This window comes from Nicotiana tabacum, chromosome 11 (genome assembly GCF_000715075.1).
Source record: "Nicotiana tabacum cultivar K326 chromosome 11, ASM71507v2, whole genome shotgun sequence".
NCBI lineage: Eukaryota > Viridiplantae > Streptophyta > Magnoliopsida > Solanales > Solanaceae > Nicotiana > Nicotiana tabacum.
The window spans coordinates 46,027,387-46,036,226 of record NC_134090.1 but is presented as its reverse complement, the minus strand read 5'-3'; positions in this window follow the sequence as shown (position 1 = coordinate 46,036,226).

Below are 8,840 nucleotides of genomic sequence, written 5' to 3'. Positions count from 1 at the left end.
ATGTAAATCTCAGCCAACCGCCCTGAAGAATAGGTAGTACTCATAGGAATGAAGTGTGCGGACTTGGTCAGCCGATACACAATCACCCAAATAGCATCGAACTTCCTCGAAGTGTGTGGGAGCCAAACTATGAAATCCATAATGATCCGCTCCCACTTCACTCTGGAATCTCTATCTTCTGAAGCAAGCCACCCGGTCTCTGATGCTCATATTTCACCTACTGGCAGTTGAGACACCGAGCTACAAACCCAACTATATCTTTCTTCATTCTCCTCCACCAATAGTGTTGTCTCAAATCCTGATACATCTTCGCGGCACCTGGATGGATGGAATACCGCAAACTATGGGCCTCCTCCAGAATCAACTCCTGTTGCCCATCCACATTGGGCACACATATCTTGCCCTACATCCTCAATACCCTGTCATCACCAATAGTCACATCTCTGGCATTACCGTGCTAAACCCTGTCCTTGAGGACAAGCAAATAAGGATTATCATACTGGCGCTCTCTGATGCGATTGAATAAGGAAGACTGAGAAACCACACAAGCTAGGATCCGACTAGGCTCTGAAATATCAAATCTCACAAACCGATTGGCCAAGGCCTGAACATCAACTGCAAGGGGTCTCTCACCAATAGGAAGGAATGCAAGACTACCCATACTCACTGCCTTCCTACTCAAGGCATCGGTCACCACATTGGCCTTTCTCGGATGGTATAAAATGGTGATATCATAGTCCTTTAGCAGCTCCAACCATCTCTGTTGCCTCAAATTGAGATCCTTCTGCTTGAATAAGTGCTGGAGGCTACGATGATCAGTAAACACCTCACAAGACACACCATAGAGATAATGCCTCAAAATCTTCAATGCGTGAACAATGGCAGCCAACTCCAAATCATGAACATGGTAGTTCTTCTCATGGGGCTTCAACTAGCGTGAAGCATAAGCAATCACTCTACCCTCCTGCATCAAAACACACCCAATGCCGCCTGAGAAGGATCACAATATATAGTATAAGAGCCTGAAACTGATGGCAAAACTAATACTGGAGATGTGGTCAAAGCAGTCTTGAGCTTCCGAAAGCTCGTCTCACACTCATCCGATCACCTGAAAGGAGCACCCTTTTGGGTCAATTTGGTTAAGGGCGATGCAATAGACGAGAAACCCTGAATGAACCGACGGTAATAACTAGCCAAACCAAGAAATTCTTAATCTCTGTGGCTAAGGACGGTCTGGGCCAACTCTGAACCTCCTCTATCTTCTTCGGAACAACCTGAATACCCTCGTTCGACACCACGTGCCCTAAGAATGCCACCAAACTGAGCCAAAACTCAAACTTGGAGAACTTGGCAAAAAGCTTATCCTCCCTCGGCCGTTGCAATACAACCCTCAAATGCTAGACGTGCTCCTCCTGGCTACGAGAGTATACCAGGATATCATCAATGAATACAATCACGAACGAGTCGAGATAAGGATGAAACACATTGTTCATCAAATGCATGAATGTTGCTGGGGAATTGGTCAGCCCAAAAGACATTACAAGGAACTCATATTGACCATATCGGGTCCTGAAAGCTGTCTTAAGAATGTCCCAGTCCTATTCTTCAACTGGTGATACCCTGACTTCAAATCAATCTTGGAGAACACCCTCGCTCCCTGAAGCTGGTCAAATAAATCATTAATACGAGGCAAGGGATACTTGTTCTTGATGGTGACTTTGTTCAATTGCCTGTAATCAATGAACATTCTCATGGTACCATCCTTCTTCTTAACAAATAGAACTGGTACACCCCAAGGTGATACACTAGGCCGAATAAACCCTTTATCAAGGAGTTCCTGAAGTTGCTCCTTCAATTCCTTTAACTTTACCGGTGCCATACGATACGGTGGAATAGAAATGGGCTGAGTGCACGGCACCAAATCAATATTGAAGTCAATATCCCTGTCCGGCGGCATGCCCAGCAGGTTTGCAGGAAACACACCCGGAAAATATCGCGCCACTGGAACTGAATCAATAGTAGGAGTCTCTACACTGACATCCCTCACAAAGGCCAAATAAGAAAAACGACCTCCCAACCATTCGCTGGGCCTTCAAGAATAAAATCACTCTACTGGGAACATAATCCAATGAACCTTGCCACTCAATCCGTGGCAATCCCGGCATAGCTAACGTCACTGTCTTAGTGTGACAGTCCAGAATAGCATGACACGGAGACAACCAATCCATGACCAATATCACATCAAAGTCAACCATACTAAGCAACAACAAATCCACTCTAGTCTCTAGTCCCCCAATAGTCACTACACACGATCGGTATACACGATCCACAACAATAGTATCGTCCACTGGTGTAGATACACGAACAGATGAAACTAGAGACTCACGGGACATGTCTAGATAATGAGCAAAATATGACAACACATATGAATAGGTGAAACCAGGGTCAAATAATACAGAAGCATCTTGTTACATCCCGCATTTTGGTATTTTAAAGTTCCATCGTAAATTAATCGACGTAAGTTCGGGAATGAGATTATTTTGAGATTATAAACATTATGTTATTTCAAACAAGTGATAAGTAAATTCGTGAAGGTGAGAAGGTAAGCAAATCTAAGAAAATGAGTTCCATCAAAGTTTGACAATTTGAGGATAAAATTCGATCCAAGCTATAATACTCCGTACTTATGGACTAGTGTCATACAAGGTACCACATGACCATGATAGTAAGGTGTATAAGGTATGTTAAAAGTGGGTAGTATTTTAAGTAATTTGAGATAATTCTTAGTTATGTGGGTAATTGATTAATTATTGGTTAATGGGAGATTAACAAGATTAATCAAGTGATTAGTGGATAATTAATTTAAAAATGTGGATAAGATTTGATGAACCAGGTGGAAGCTCATGAAATGAATAACAATTCCCATAAATGACTCATGTAATATGTAGAAAGGTGTCACATTGTTAGTACATTTAACATGAGTCAGAATCTCTTTAAGGCTTGAACGTGATTTGCATAATATATGCACTTTAGCACATGAAAGCTAATATTTACTTACCCCTTAAGGTTAGAAGATATAAGCCTCATATTTCATAAAGACTGCATACATGATTTGGCAATGGTCGGAGCTGCAATCACGTATTATTTTGTGATTTTAAGGAAGCCCGGTACAATCTTTCTCAAGAATATCATACGGATTTCCCCCTACTTTGATCCATCGTTACATATTTCATTGCGATTAATGTGTGTTAGAGGGATTTTCAAGAAAACCGACTCAGGTATGTTAAGGCTATCTCTTCTGTCTTTTTGGCATGATCCAAATAATATAAATGAAACAAGCAAAATACGCAACTTAAGAAACTATTATGTAGTATTTACTTTCCATGTGAGATATGATGGTCTTTGAATTTGATAAGAAATGGAAGGGGAATTAATAACTAAATATGTACCAGTTAACTGAACTCCTTGAAGATTATTTTCTTAGAAAAAAACTTGATCAAGAATAGACAAGAACAACAGCAGAAAGGTGCAAGCACACAACAAAGGATCATTTTTAGTTAAAATTGGAACGGAGGGTTCTATTCATAGAAATACTAGGGGTGTCTATATTCTTGATTCCCCATGTGTCATATTATTCTATCATCTGTTCATGGGTCTCAAAAATACGTAAGTTGGTAAAGTTTATTTCATGGTATTAATCAGAGACATAATGGTCTTATAATGTACCGAGAGATTTTATTAACATATTTCATATGCATTTCATACATTTATACATGTGCATTGACCCATGACCAGATGGCATTATATACGCATATACATATGTATATGGGATATGGGAAAGGTTCTGGCGATATATATGCACCACCACATGATCAGCTGGAATACGTTGATGATTTTTCCCACATTGGCCGAGATGATATGATGGGATGCCCTCAGAGGCCTGATGATGTTATGAAACATGTACCTATGCACGACATGACATTCATATGCATATGCATGACACCATAATTATTTCATAATTTACAAAGTTATTCAGACTTACAGGTTGAGTCATTTAGTCTATATTTCTTCCATGTCTTTTATGTACTTATTTATGTGCTTTACATACTCAGTACATTATTCGTACTGACGTCCCTTTTTCCTGGGGACGCTGCGTTCATGCCCGCAAGTCCTGATGGACAGGTCGAGAGCCCTCCAAGTAGGCTATCAGCTCTGCGGAAGATGTTGGTACGCTCCATTTTCTTCGGAGTTGCTCGTTTGGTCAATATGATTTAGATGTGTATTGTTTGGTATGGCAGGGCTCTGTCCCGACCTTTATGATAATTATGTATCCTTAGAGGCTTGTAGACAAATATCATGTACGTAAAAGATTATATGGCCTTATCGTTCTATGTTCTATGTATGAGTGGTTATTTTGGTCTTAGAGGCCCATATGTCTTATATATAAGTTGGTATAACCCATTATATTCCACCTATTTCACAGAAGCCTCTCCGGCTCACTTATTTATGATAGTATGATACGAAAAGATACGTTATGTTGGTACTCGGTTGAGTAAGGTACTGGGTGCCCGTCGTGGCCCATCGGTTTAGGTCGTGACAAAAGTAGTATTAAAGCAGTTCCATCATAGGGAGTCTACAAGCCGTGTCTAGTAGAGTCTTGTTTATAGGTATGTCGTGCACCACACTTATAAGAAGGAGGCTACAGGGCATTTAGGACTATCACTCTTTCTTCTTACTCTAGATCGTGTGGTAGAGCTCAGTTGTAAGAACTCAATTTCCTAAACTCTATCTTATTCATAGTACAATGATGCCTACATCCAAAAAGACGATCAGTAAGAGATATAGTTGTGGAAGTGTTGATTCAGAGGAACTCAATTTTTGCATCATGCTTATAATGAGTAAATATGAGGTCTTCAGCAAACCATGCATGTACTAAAAAGTGTAATGTTCTTGATAAGGAGTTTTAAGGCAAGAATACTTATCCACTATTACGGTAAAAAGGAATAACAGAATTGAAAGGTAGATACAAGTTTCAACAAGCAAAAGAAGCAAGATGAAGAATGGTACGAGGTACCCAATTAATAAAGATTATCACTATTTACCATTCAGGAAAGGAGATATAAACATTTTGAGTTGCTTTCAATAGTGACAGATGTATGTACAATCGGCCACATCCATCTCATTTATGCTATATGGAAGCTAATAGAAGTAGTATAAGAGGAGGACGGATATCAGGATCCGGTTGGAGTTAGGTAAGCCAAATTGGTGAATGGATTGCTTGCATTAGTTGACATTTTCGAAGGATATTGTGAATACTCTAATAGATCTCCTTATGAGAAACCCAGATGGTGCACTCTAAAATAGTACAGCTAAATATGAATACTACAAAGATAGGCACTGGAATCCTAGAAGGGATAAATATTACCTTAGTGTGGCTCCCGTCCTTAGTAGAGAGAATGTTAGGCAACCCGAAGAGCCAATAGATGGAAGAAGGGAAGCTAAAATTAAAAGAATGTCTTGTTAAAGTTTTTAGAATAAAGTGATAGATAGAAATATTAGCAGGGAAATAAGAAGAGATTTAATGAAGCATTATAAGTAAAATGTGATACATGGATGACAACGGGAAATCAAAAAAATGATGATAGTATTACACAACCTATAGTCAAGTGAAGGAAAAGGCCTTGAGACAACAAAAGAAATTTCAGATATCATTCCAGCAATAATAGAATGGACAACAGAAGAAGATTCATGAGAAATTCAAAGAATGGTCATTCAGGAAGACGCTTCACTAAAGGAAGCAACGTGAGCAAAGTTAAGCTTAAGGGACTGTATGCGCCAGCTATACTAAGTGTCACCCTCATGAGTAAGGAATTTTGTTATCCTTGGTATAGAAGGATTACTTTAAGGCGAGTAAGGGTCATCGATGAAGTGAAAGAACTCCAAGGATGAAGAGATAAAACATCTATAGGAAGATCATCGTAGCACTAGCTCTTAGTACTCCCCTAAAGGGGGAATTATGGAGTGATGTGGCATTAAGCCAGAATTAAGTGATTCTAGTAACTATGGAATAATAAAGGAAGAATGCGATAAGAATGAGAAAGGGATAAGATTGCACTTATTCAAATCCTACAGATATGTTATGATTCTAGATCATTATGCAAGCACGATGTCAAGGAAAGGAAGTAAGGGTTCCTGCCCGGGATATTATTGATAAATAAGGAGCCAGTGCAGGAGGTAAGTTAAGACAAAGGAAATAACCCAGGAGGAATGACGCGGAATATAGATATAAAAATGGACCAACGGGCAGTTAGTAGTTGATTAAAAAAGATACTAGTTATGGCTAGACAAGAGGATACCGACAAATCAATAGATCGTGCAAGATAAACATAGTGAACCCCAACATGGGGAATTCAGTCTCGCAGATATGATATTGTGACCCTTGAGAAATATTTAGATAGGAGTTGGGGTAGTTAAAGGTACCGTATGAGTAATACGAAAATAAAAGAGACTTCCACGGGGAAGACGGTCAAAATATCAGTTCAAAAGCAACCCTACAAGCACAAGGGCGTGGAGGTAAATAACTACAGATAATTATAGACGAGGAATGACATCAAAAATTCCGTCGAGTATACGATGTAATAAGCTCGCAGCTTTACAAGAGTCAGAGGATCATCCCTAGGTACTACAATGAAAGACTAGCTGAAGAAATAAAAAAAGAGGCTTCAACATAAGATCAATGACCTAAAAAGGAAGTGGTCATGTAAAAACAGTCTCCCTACAATGTTATATGCACTCTATAAGAAAGTGGCACCTACTATGGCTAATAAATGGGAAGTAAAATCAAAAGTAGAAATCGAGATCATAGGAGTTGCACGAAAACTCTGGCATGCGTGGGAACTAAGATAAGCTAACAACAAGGGGAAGAATGGCCAGGAAAAGTAATAGCTTACGTTTAAAGAAAGCTGAGATGGAATGAAAGGAATTATTTGATCAATGATCTAGAGTGAGTTACGTTATGAATACACTCAAGATTTTGGACTATTGTCCATGCAGCATATATGTTATCAATCATACAATTGCAAGAAGACTCTGTTATAAGTTAAAAGAAAGAGTTGAGTCTAGGTCATGGACAAAGGATTGAATTGTTAGAAGATTGTATCATAGAGATACCATAGAGTCCATGAAGGTCTAAAGTAATAACTAATACCAGAATCCGCAGATCGGAAGATAGCTTAAGCCTACATAAATGTTGATCATAAGGAAGAGGAAACTAAAGAGTTATATCAATCAAGTAAATTAGGAGTCTGATTATTGGACCTAGAAAATTATAGACCTAGTGATTGAGAACATTGCAGGATCACTCTTAAATATCAAAGGGTAAAAGAGAGATAGTACAGTAGCCATATTCTATAACGGCTCTATGATAAAGCAAGTTAGAAGAGTACCAGCCTCATAAGAAGTCAGTAAGAAGCTCCAACTGGATTGTGTATGCACCAGAGGTACAAGTATTATAATAGAGCTTCAAGTTGTGAATGTGAACTATACCTATGTGAAAAGGGAGGTTATGAAAAAGATAAAAGATGTGATGCGAGATTTTAAGGCAAGTAAGGTAAAGGTGAACGACGTATGAGATACTCAAAAGAAGAAGGTTGCGAATAGATCATACTTTAGATAGAAGGCCAGAAACGTTGGGATTCAGTATTCAGGAGTGATAGCAACGTCATCAGTTGCATATTTTCAAGCCCATGGTTTCTAGGTACTGAGAGGTCTAGTTAAGAAAGTAAAGAAGAGTAAAAGACGATGTGATGTATCGTTTGGTATTCCAGAATAACACAAGGAAATTTATGACGCAAGCAAGTTAAATGAAGGTTGCGGGTAATATAATAGATACATATAGGTTGCAAGCTAAAGTATAGTAAAGCGACAAGGCTTTATGATAGGAGTAAGGATGAGAAAAGGCGAGTGAGATGGTGACGAGAATGGATAATTCCTCGGATTAAGCCCACAAAAACAAAAGAGTTGATGGTTTCTCTATGTTATATAAAGCCCAGTATAGCCTGAATGAACTCAAAAAAGTCTAAGACTAGTAGCATTTAGAAGAGATGGAATGCTGCCTAGTAGTAAAATAAGGGTATAATTGGGAGAAATAAAGGATGACGCTTGGGCCTTCGATTGATTAATGATTTGAAGAAGAAAGGAAAGGGATTTCATAAATTGTACATGATCAAAATATCCACGTAAGATGAATCACATGTGAAATACGGTTATGAAAGCATGGTATCACCCCAGGTGGATTAGTCTAACCATTTCAGATGTTCCCCGATAAGACGTGAGCCCTAGTGGTTACGTAAGAAGCTCCAAGTTATCAGTATTAGATTGTAGATAAATATTGAGGTGAATCAACAATGGAGGGATAAAAGTCACAATGTATGAGATGAGATTAGTCTGTCACTCTTAAGAAGAACAATAATGAGGGAGCGTTAAAGGACTTGGATTTATACATATGGGATAAGCAACGAAAGTAATCGGGAGTTTGGTAGCAGACCTCAATAAGGATAAATTGAGGTGAGAGTTATGGTATAGTATGACCCACCTAGGTGCAGTAAGTCATCGGATGGATGAATGAATTAAGGTATAGCAATATTCGTGAGTTCAAAAAAATACCCAATGAAGAACTTCGGTATACCCATAGATGCCCAGAGGGACATCTTATCAAGCTATGTATATATTTACAAAGTGAAGCCTAGAGATTGGGTAAAAGCTGGAGGAAAAGGAAAGAAGAGTCGCATTGGCATACTTACAAGGAAAAAGTCGTACATGTTGCATGACAGAAGGTAACA